General features: G+C 39.0%; 1 protein-coding gene across 3 annotated transcripts in view; it reads left to right on the top strand.

The window, feature by feature from the left end:
• The first annotated feature begins 295 nt into the window (after positions 1-295).
• Positions 296-11,398, top strand: part of gdpd4a (glycerophosphodiester phosphodiesterase domain containing 4a) — a 48,353-nt gene continuing 37,250 nt past the window's right edge. For all 3 annotated transcript variants that reach the window (XR_007571835.1, XM_050073370.1, XM_050073380.1), the window contains exon 1: positions 296-504. The gene's annotated coding sequence lies outside the window, so the exon portion shown is untranslated. The remainder of the gene's footprint in view (positions 505-11,398) is intronic.

Genomic DNA, 11,398 nt, shown 5'->3' with positions numbered 1-11,398 from the left:
ATTTTGTGTCTCTTTGCAGTTCCTTTGTGGTCTTTTTATGTCTCTTTGTGGTCATGTTGAGTCTTCTCCTGGTCTGTTATCTTGATTAACATTTTGCAGGTGAAGGCCAGGGGGAGCCCTGGCACTTTGGGCCCCTGGGCCCATGCTCAGTAGACTTGTTGAGTAATCCACCCATGACAGAGAGATAGACATGGGGGCGTACTGTCGTGACGTAAGCAACAGGTTGGTTGGAGCCCCTGGCGGTCGCCTAGTGCCTGCAGTTCCCCTCCTCTCCTAACCCAGCAGTTGAGCGCGTGCTGGTACTGTACATCCCCGTGTCCTCAGTCTCACAGGCAGCAACACACGGGTCTCGAGATAGGCTGCACTGCTGCACGAGACTTTACTGCAGCATACGGCTCGTGCCTCAGAGCGTTTTTCAAAGATTACCGTCAATAAAAAGAGCGACAGATAAAGACAGAGAGACACAGTACACAGACTGACGAGCAGCAAACAAACGTCCTGTAGGTAAGAATATCTTAATTTATGTCCTAAATGATGATTCTTCATTGTGTGTTTAAACGACCTTTACATGGTAAATTGTACATAGTCAGTTGGTGTTGAATAGACTCAAAAAAAATATTCGCTTTAATGTGAAATTCAGTCACGATAGACACCAGCAATGTCTCAGTATCGTGCCGCTACTTGAGGTTAAAGCCAGCTGAACCATAACGCACTGATTAAGGACAATACAAGATTTGTTTTCTTCCTCCCTCTGGTACATTTAGTTTTCATTTCCTCTTTTCTGTCTTGTTACATATGTCAGGTTTCACTGAAATATTGTTAGATGTTGTCAATGTCTCTTTAGAGCTATGACGTGCGATTTTTACACCGACGTTAATGTTTTATCTCGATTTAAGTCCCTGGCAGCTACGTATGTGTATTGTTTCGTAAGTCAGACTACTGGGAAGTGTTAGGTTTGATAGTACAAATTAAGAACGAGTCTAATTTTTAAACGTTTAACTTAACGTTGAACAATTCGAGCAACAGTGACTGTGAGTATTGATTTGTCTTCCTTGTTCGTTTATTTGCATCGTCGTGTAAGATCAGAAACTGGTTTAATAAGTTCTCACATACAAGGAATTTGGCTTGATGTTTTAATGCATAACTATGATAAGAGAAAAAAAATCTAAAAGCAAGTAGCCTATTGCAACAGTCAAGAAACATAAATAAATTAGAAAAAATATACAATAAAAATATGAAAAAAAGTATGCATTATCTATGCAACATGTATGATTGATCTTTTTTTTAAAGGTCCAGTATGTAGGATTTAGGGGATATTTTGGCAGAAATGGAATATAATGAGGTCTGGCCATAGATAGGGCCATTTCCGTGTTTGCGTCGGCCACCGCGGTTTGCAGCACCTCAGAGATAAGGAGGTTGGAAAAAACACTGGTTTTATAACGTGAAGCTTCTTTATTCAGTGTTTTTTACTGATTTTAATCCACCTGGTGCATTTGTTTTGGAGAGAAAGAGACCTCTGTGGAAAATTCAGCTCACAGTAAAACCCTCCTGAACAATAAACACTGAAGGAATTCTACTCGAGAGAAGTTTCAGCTGGTTGCAATCTGCAATCCTCACCCCTAGATGCCACTAAAATCCCATTACATTTTACACACTGGACCTTTAAAATGAAAGGCAGTTACTGTCTATATTATTGCACTTTATGTTTCATGAGGATTGCAGTTGCAAAACATGTATTTAATCATTTTCAAGGAATTTGTTTGACTGTCCACTACTTATTGAGATGATTTTTGTGTTTCTCGTCTTCGTGTAAACATCAGTGGCTGCAGTGGTATATCAGCAGCTAATGTTGTCACATGTTAATTGTTCTGTCAGTGTTGAGCTCAAACTGCATTTCTTCTGCAGATGGCTGATTTAGTGACATTGTTGTGATTGATTTTGGCTGTTTGACTGAACTGTGAATAATGTTTCTGTCAGGCAGCCTTATTGTTATCCCATTGATCAGTACAAATCAGTACATGATCACACGCTAACAGAATCTCTGCCGTTACTCTACAAGAATAGTTAGTGGTCTGCGTCACGTGGCAGGAAATCAGGTACATTTATGCATGCCATGATTCCTTCTTGTTGCAAATTTTCAGGAGCGAACACACATGTGTTTTACGTCAGTGTTTTGCAATGTGCAACTGTCAGAAAAAAAAAAGCTGGCATCAATAAAAGTAATTAATAAGCTCAGAGAGATATGATTTTGATGGATCAAACAATTTGGAAGTGGTTCTCAACTGGGACTGGTTCTCAATTTCCAGCGTTATTGACAAAGTGATAATCCATCATCAGACATCATCAGTGTCTTAGCTTGTCCTATAAAATCCAGGTTTTGGAGGCAAACAGACATTTCCCTTGCTCTGGTGTTTGGTGTATTGACGCCTCACTACAAAAATGACAATTGAAAATTTTTATTTTATTGATTTACTTGTTTATTTGACAAGGACAAATGCACAAAACATTGCTTCATATGTAAAGTACAAAGTAGATGCAATGCATACAGGTGTCTAGTCATGGCTAATTTGCAACTGCTGTGCCTGATTAGGCTTTTAGAATTAAAACAGGAGGTGTACAATTACTAAGCTTGGAGTAATACAACAGAATAATACAGCACAACATATTGTTCACACAAAATTTGGAAAATTTACAAAACTGTCTAAACTTGATATAGTGTATTTCTTTGGATTTCGGTAGTGGTGCCATCCAGCAGATTTCTGATCCATTGCTTTCAATGCCTGTTTATATAATGACCTGATGGATGTAATTGTTGTTTGGTTGGCCTTGCCCCAAACAGTCATACAGTATAATAAATGAGAAATCACGGTATGCCTTGAGAGGTATATATTGTCTTATCAGGCGAAAGCAACTTAAATTTGTTTTGACAGTTTTGCATCGTCTTCTCACTGTCTATCAAACTTAAGCTGAGAATCTAAAATTACACCTAAAAATTTTAAGTCATGTACCGAATCTATCACTTTTTCGTCAATCCTTATTTTGAAATTTTCATTGACTTTTCTTCTTGTTGAAAAGCAAATTGAGACTGTCTTGTTGTAGATCAAAGTCCGATGATTATTTTGGAGCCACTGTGACACGCAAGACTTTTCTTTTGAGAGCATTTTTGCTGCCATCTGAGGTTTTTTTTGCAGACACATATATATTGTGTCATCCGCATACATTTGGCATTTGACTCTTTTGCAGCTGTCAGGTAAATCATTTATATACAAACTAAAGAGTAAAGGGCCTACAATGTAACCTTGTGGAATTCCCATTCAGCAAGTCTGGACTAGGTAGAATTTATTCTAATACACTAATCTCTGTGTTCAAGATACGGCCTAAACCAAGTAATTGCAACATTTGAAAAGTTACATTTCTTATTTATTATTTAAGAGGATTTCATGGTTCACAATATCAAAGGCTTTTTTCAAGTCAATGAATACTGCTCCCATGACATCACCTCCATCTAGTGATTGTTTTATAGTGTCTGTCATTGAGTTAACAGTTCGATTTCTCTGTTGAGTAGCTTGGTTTAAACCCAGATTGTTTGGGGTGTAGAAGATGGTTACTTTTATGGTAGTCAACATCTTTTGTTTGGCAATTTTTTTTAGGAAGCGCAGGTGAAATTGAAATTGGTCTGTAGTTAGAGAGCTGTCAAGTGCTCCAGCCTTGGGAATTGGAGTCATAATTACTGTTTTTAATTGTTGAGGCAATTCATGAGCTTTGAGGGATAAGTTGACCACATGTGTTACTGGCGTTAAAAGCAGAGAACTCTTTAAAAGAGGTATATCAAGCTGACATTATCCTTTGCCTTAGATTGCCTTAATTACTTAATGACTTTATCATCCTCACCTTGGTCTGCCTCTTTTATACACAAGGACGTTGACTGGTCTTTTAATGCCTGGTTCACACTACACGATATTTTAGCTGTGGCAACAAAACCCCAGCCTTTTTGATATTTCCTCTAGGGATGTAACAACAGTAGTAAAAAGGGAAAAATGATGACGTGAAACATCAGAGGCACTTTATCAACCCGCTGAGTATTGCCATTAGCATCAAGCTAGCAAACAATGTTACATCTTCATAATGGAGACGGACCGTAAGTAAGAAAATTAAAAAATAGTGGATTTTACTTACCACAACTGCAGAGGTTACAAGCTTCATTTGAAATAGACTACATTATAAACAGGCAGTTATTTATATTCCCTTTGTATTTTTATATTTTTTCCCATTTGCCTTGATAAAGTGAAAGCATTGTGCTGTCATTTCAAACATGACATTGACACATGTCATTCTCATGTTTGAGGGAGGATTATATAGTGTCACAATGTTAAAGGGACATTGTGTAACATTTTCAGTTGTTTATTGGCAAAAATTGATGTCTGCATTCATAAATATGTCATCATTTGTGTATACCTCCACCAATAATCTGACTTATTTTCGTAAAAGGAGAATTTCAGATTTATTTGTACAGTGTGCGGGTAAGTCACCTGGGGGGTTCCATAACGTTTCACCATCTTGAGAATACATCCACCATCAAGGGACATACAGCCCCGCCTTCGGCATTTTCATTTAGAGCCAGGCCAGTGCTGCGTGACTGAGAAGCCAAAGGACAGGAGCAAGAGGCGCTTTGCTACTACCCCGGCACTACTGCAGCATAACAAAGTCTCACTCTTTGAGCATAATGCAGGATCATACATGAAAGCACAAAAGGGAATCAAAAAGGCAACATGACCGGCAAATTAAAAAAACGAGGGTCACCATCGGGGTAGCCTTTCCCAGATGGAACAGCTAACAGCGGCGCTGGCCGCCAACAGCTGTTAGCCTCGCAGTGATGTGAGGAGAGGGATGAGGTGTGTGAGGTTGAGCCACTTGTCAATTGTCAAAAGACAAGATGTGATTGGTTTGTTTCGATTCACACCCGCCCCAACAGTTCTACGTTGTAAACACAGCCAGCATGGTGAGGAGGGGGTTTGTCAACTCGTGTCACTTGTGTCTGTGTAGGAGCCTGAATGAAAACTCCATGAAGTATCGGATGACATGGGTTCATCAATGTTATCATAGCTTTTTGGTACACAGTGGCTACCGTTGTTGCAATATGCGTTTGAAACAGTGAGGCGCTAGAGTGTGCTATCCATTTGAATGCAATATATGATTTCAAGGTTAGATGGGAGAAATTCCTACACACTGTGGCTACAAACTTCATTTTTGTTGACAACTTCACAGTGATGGTAACATATTCTAAAGGTGTGTTCAAGTTAATTGAAACATATTTAATAGTATTTAAAAGTATCTCTGCTGATGGGGCCTAGGCCTGCATTTCTTTGATCCATAAGTCCACACTCTTGGATGAAGAGTAGAATCACAAATGAGTTGTTGCAGATCAGTTGGCAGCAGTTCTGACTGGAAAATATTTGTTGGTTCCTTCCTTGGGGGTAGTATCAGTTGTAGTATATGCCCACTTAATAGCTGCAAAAACAGTCGAGTGCTGTAAACACGCCATTTGCTTTTAATGGTGTGTTGTTTGCTTTCTTTACTAGACAATCTATCGCAATGTTCTTTTTGCCATCAAATGGAATAAGAAATTAAATTTCTCTGTATTTTATCCAAAAGTCCAGAATATCCAGGAGAAGATTACTGATTTTTTTAATAAAGGAAGGCCTTGAGCAGTTGGAACAAGCAGAAGCCACAAGCTAAGCAGTATCTTAACACATCCAATTTTCTGTACCTGTTGGTTGACTCTTGTGTTTGATTCAGGTATTTCTTTTGACTGGAGGCGTTTTTGTTGAAAAGCATTGGCTAAAACGGTTAAAATCCCCCATCTTACCAGTGGCTAGATCTCCCTACCCATCTCAGCTCAGATTTACTGGATGATGCTAAACACAACATCCAGTGAATTTTCATCGTCTCTAGGGGCGTTGCTCAAACTACAGATTGTACTTCTGAATTTTCATATGGCTGCCACCACGGACACAAAGAATATACAAGTGGATCAAGAGAGAGACCTGCCCCCTCGAGCTACTAGATCACACTTAACCAACACTGCCAAACTACTTACACTACGCACACTTACTTAGTAGCACCATCTTGTGTACCTGTACATTTACATACGTCCATACCGTATATGCTGACATATAGAGTATTCATATTTATATTACTATCTATATTGTATGTATTGGATTCATAGTGTGTTCACTGTATTCATATTATACCTCCAGCTGTTTATTCTGTATATTATCTGTTACTGTTAGCATTACTGTAATTATAGCTGCACTATATATCTTATACTTTCATACTTTATACTTCAATACTTCACTTCACTTCCTTTTCATTCCACATTGTATTCATTCCATATATCTATATTCTGTAAATGATTCTGCACTTTACTGCTTTTTGCACCTCTGGTTGGATGCTAAACTGTATTTGCAACAATGTTTAAAATCGTTTTTGCTTTGTCATATAAGGTATTGTATGTCGACTGATAAGGGAAAAAAATAATTTAAATGTTTTTAGCGTAAGGATGCAACATAACAAAATGTGATTAAAAAAAATGAAAGGGTCTGAATACATTCTGAATGTGCTGTATTTCAAACAGAGCTACACACCAACACGCACACTGAGCCGTACCATTCAGGATACACACACACCTAGAGCAGACGTCATGTAAACACTCACGCAGATGGGCAGAGAGCATCATGATACCACAACCCCTCTTCCACTCTGCAGCACAGCTCACTCTAAAGCTCTTAACAGCTCGCTACTGCGACTATGTCGTTTTCTTTGTGCTGAGCGTCCCTGTGTTTCTGTATGACATCAGTTCTGCTACATCTTTAAGGCTATAGCACAGCAGACAGTGGTGTGCAGCAGTGTTGAAGCTTCCTCCTTTTAAAGACACAATCAGTAATAAAAATATTGATAACCTCACAATAAAAAATAGAAGCAGTAATGCAGTTGTATTTGTTGTCTTCATACTGTTTGCTTAGAGGTTACCTATTAGGGCTCAAGAGAATATGGTTTTGTCATCACAGTGTCAACTTGTGCAGTAAACACATGCCAAAAGACTACGATATTGTACTCAGGGATTTTTTGAGTTGAAGAGAGTATCAGTAGAAAACAGCACACAGTGGTTTTGCATTGCATAGTTTCCTCATATTGTGCAACCCTAATACAGATTGAGCCAATATGAGTAATCTCTGACACTGTCCCCAAGAGTCTAAAGATATGATTTTTCCAGAAGAAAACAACTACAGCTACGCCTTAATGAAAAATGTGTGTACAATGATGCAGTGGGGGGAAAAAGGCAGATGTTTGGACTGACAGTGTGGGGTTTCGTGGGTTCCTTGGCTGATGATTTAAATGATCAATGTTTAGCTTAGCTAGCTTTGTGTTGCATTATCAGGTCAGTTGTTATGCCTCCGCGCCAGTGACTGCTGTAGCTGGAGACATGTTTTCGGGTTGTCCTCCATACCATATAAACATCTCTCCGTCAATCCCATTCTCATAAACACAATAGCTCTAGAACACCTTAAGGGGCTTTCTTCAGATTTGGCACAAACATCAACTTGGACTGAACAATGAACTTACTGGACTTTGCTGGTCAAAGTTCAAAAGTCAAGGTCACAGCGATCTCAATGACCTCCTCAATAACCATAATGCCCTCAAACACAGTTGAAAAGAGAGGGATTAGCCTCAGGTGGGCTTCTGTCTGTCACGTCTGCAGAACGGCAGCTTGAACTGATTGTCTCGCCTAAAAGCACCACAAACTTCCAGCTGTCTTGAGAATCAAATCGAACAACCAACTCTGACCTTTCAGCTGAATGACATGTCTACAAAGTTTTAGTAGGATGTTTGTTTTTTCATAACTGTGTTTTCTCACAGGAAAATTTGTAAGAAACAAAAGTAAAGAAATACTATTACCAATACAAATTATAGCCAGATTTTGTTGGAATTCAGTTGGAATTAAAGGCTCTCACAGTCAGAATTCCCATGTGAATTGTATGTAAAAGGTGCTTTCCAAGTCTTATATTAACTTTCTGTACGAGTTAATTAAAATGGTTTTATTACTTGTGAATGAATATTCCCTAAGGCTGACAGAAATCCCAGTCTAGCAGTGAAAAGCAATTTAATCATCCTCTCACGTGGGCTATTTCCTTCTCACTAAGGCTGTTTAGTGGCTGTGGTGATGACAACATGTAATGAGCAGTTTCATGAATAAATCATTGTTGGTTGGCTTATAATTAATTTGCCATGACTCAACATTGTTGCTGATACACGCTTCTTCATAATGTGTGAGTGTGGTCTCTGCTGTCTGGTTTGTGTTCTGATGAAACAGATGCCAGAAGAGGACAAGCTGTTCATTTCTGAGAAATCCTGACTGGACTGTGAAAAGAAAAAAATATTGTTATATAATTTTTGTAAGTTTGTTTGTCAGTTGAGTTTTTAAGTTGGATTTCAAAAGCAAATGTTGCCTTTATAGAGAGTAAATCAGTGCCAAGCCAAATTAGCACATGACAGGCTGTCATTAATGCTGCTTGGTGTACAGTATGTTGAGGTCAGTGCTGGAAAATAACTAAGTACAGTTATTAGGTACTTGTACTGTACTTGGATATTTTTATTTTCGTCTACATTCTACATTCTACTTCTACTTCACTACATTTATTTGATATATTTAGTTACTTGTTAATATCTCATATTTCTTAAAGAGAGTTTGGCGTAATATTTTTTTAGGAGCAGGATGGGATCTAATCTCAGAAGGAAGCTAGTTGTAGTCTTGCAAATGGCTGTAAGATCCACAATCTGTGTAAAATAATGCAGTGTGTGACCAAAAAAGGTCATATTTTCTTTAGATGTGGGAGGGTGTCAAACTTTAGTCCTTCAAAAGTCTTTATTCTAAGTCTTCTAGTGTAGGCTAGGCATAAAAGTATGAGGTTGTTCATCATATTATCATACCACACGTCCACTTTTCTGCTTTGGCTCTGGACATAAATTTGTTAGTAAGAAATAGTGTTTTCTACCATCATTTATAATTGAGTGTACATGTTTATTTTAATATTAATTATCACCATTTTGTACACAAAGAATGACTATACTATGAAACTCTCACATGAGCACATGCCTGGTGGTGTTATCTATGGTGTGATGTGTCAAGACAGTGAGTTGACAGCAGACAGCTGATTGGTCTGAATACAGAGGGCTGCATTGTTTTATGCGTACTGTCTCCTCTGCTCTCTGTCCCTCTCTCCATCCATCTAATATTTATCTATATTTATCAAGATGTCTTTTGCCTCCATGTTGTCTGCACAATAGCAATGATTTCTCTCCTCCAATGCTTAGTGTCTTCTTGCATCATCTGTCACACTGAACACACACTCACAAGGAGACACACTTGCACTATACAGGCAGCCTCCAGCACTATGTATTCAGTATTCAGCTGTGTGATTGCTTTTTTTTGTCACCACTGGCCTTCTCCCAGCTTTACCTGTGCAGTCTGGGACCAATCACATTCAGCTCCAGGATCTGCTGCTGGGTATCTTGGGTAAAAAGAGCTACATGTGGGTATTGGTTTATTCACTTCTAGTGTCATTTCACATGCAAAGCAATAAAGCTGACAAGCTCTCTTGTGTTTGTTTATCCAGTGTGTCTATTTGCACCTAGATGAGAATAGTCACACCCCAGCTATTTGGCTATTTACACCCATATCTATGACATTATATTATGAATATCATTGCATGCTGTGATTGGTTAGTACTCGTCAAGCTGACGCATCAAGGTCCAAAGTTTTAGGATTAGGGCAAAGAAGTCATGGTTACGGCTGTTTTTTCTCTAATCTCAGATATTCAATGAGATAAAAGTGGTTGATTTACAAGAAACAAACTCAATAATATACTCCCAGAAAGTCTGGTGAAATAGTATAAAGAGTGACACAGTCTATGGTGGGAATAACTCATGGGTCAAGCACAGGACTTTTACACAGGAGGTTGCGAGTTGGAGTCCTATGTGAGTCAATGTTTTTTTTTTTTTTTTAAAGATTATTTTTTCAGAGCTTTTTGCTTTTAATGGACAGAGGCAGGGTGAAATTGGGAGAGAGAGAGAGAGAGAGAGAGAGAGTGGGGGGATGACATGCAGAAAGGGTCACAAGCTGGAGTCGAACCTGCGACCACTGCGGCGGTGATGAATCCCTTTGTATCTGGGGTGGCAGCACTATCCACTATGCTTCCAGTACATGAGCATAAATCGGTTTGATTTTAACTCCAGGGAGATCAAAGAAGGTTTAGAGTTACCTGTGAGTACTGTAACAATTAGAAGACGCCATTGTGACGCCAAGCTATTGGCAAGAAGCCCCCGCAAAGTCCAATTGTTGCAAAAACGACGTGCTGAAGATGTTAGAATTTGCCAAAGAACACATTGACTGGCCTAAAGAGAAATGGTGCAACATTTTGTGTACTGATGAAAGCAAGATTGTTCTTTTTGGGTCTTGGGGCCGCAGACAGTTTGTCAGATAACCCCCAAACACTGAATTCAAGCCACAGTACACTGTGAAGATATGACATGATATGAGGATGTTTCTCATACTATGGTGTCGGGCCTAATTATCGTATCAGGGATCCTGTATCAGTTTGAATACATCAAAATACTTGAAGAGGTCATGTTGCCTTATGCTGAAGAGGAAATGCCCTTGAAATGGGTGTTTCAACAAGACAATGACCCCAAACACACCAGTAAGCGAGCAGCATCTTGGTTGCAGACCAACAAGATTAATGTTACACCAAAAGTGCTACTTTTGTGGCAAAACCAAGAAATGCAGAGGAATTGTGGGATGTAGTCCAATCATCCTGGGCTGAAATACCTGTTCACAGGTGCCAGAAGTTGGTCGACTACATGCAACACAGATGTGAAGCAGTTCTCAGAAACAGTGGTTATACAATTAAATATTAGCTCCGTGATTCACAGGAAAGCTAAATCTTCAAGTATTTTTCAGTTTACACATTAGTTGTTTGAGTTTGTAAAGAAAAATGCAGACACTGCTATTTTTTGAACAGCCTAATATTCCTTTTTCTTCACTTTCTGTAAAGTAATAACAAATTTGATAAGTTTTTCTTCATGTTTTGATTTGGAATAGAAGGTGCAGTGTTCTCAATGCATTTGTGTGTGTGGAAATAAAAGCAATTATATGGATTTTGTAGCCTGGTTCCAGACCATAGACCCCGCCCACTCAACTGAGTAGGCTTGCATCTCTGGTCTGGCATACTGCAATGAATTTGCGATTTATCTCGTCCAAACGATGGACGGACCAATGAACGCCGGGGGTGGGGGCGGGTCTAGCGATTAGCCAATCAGTGCCACGCTGATGTCAAGCTGT

Source organism: Epinephelus moara, chromosome 2, assembly GCF_006386435.1.
Source record: "Epinephelus moara isolate mb chromosome 2, YSFRI_EMoa_1.0, whole genome shotgun sequence".
NCBI lineage: Eukaryota > Metazoa > Chordata > Actinopteri > Perciformes > Serranidae > Epinephelus > Epinephelus moara.
This window is presented reverse-complemented; position numbering and strand designations above follow the sequence as displayed.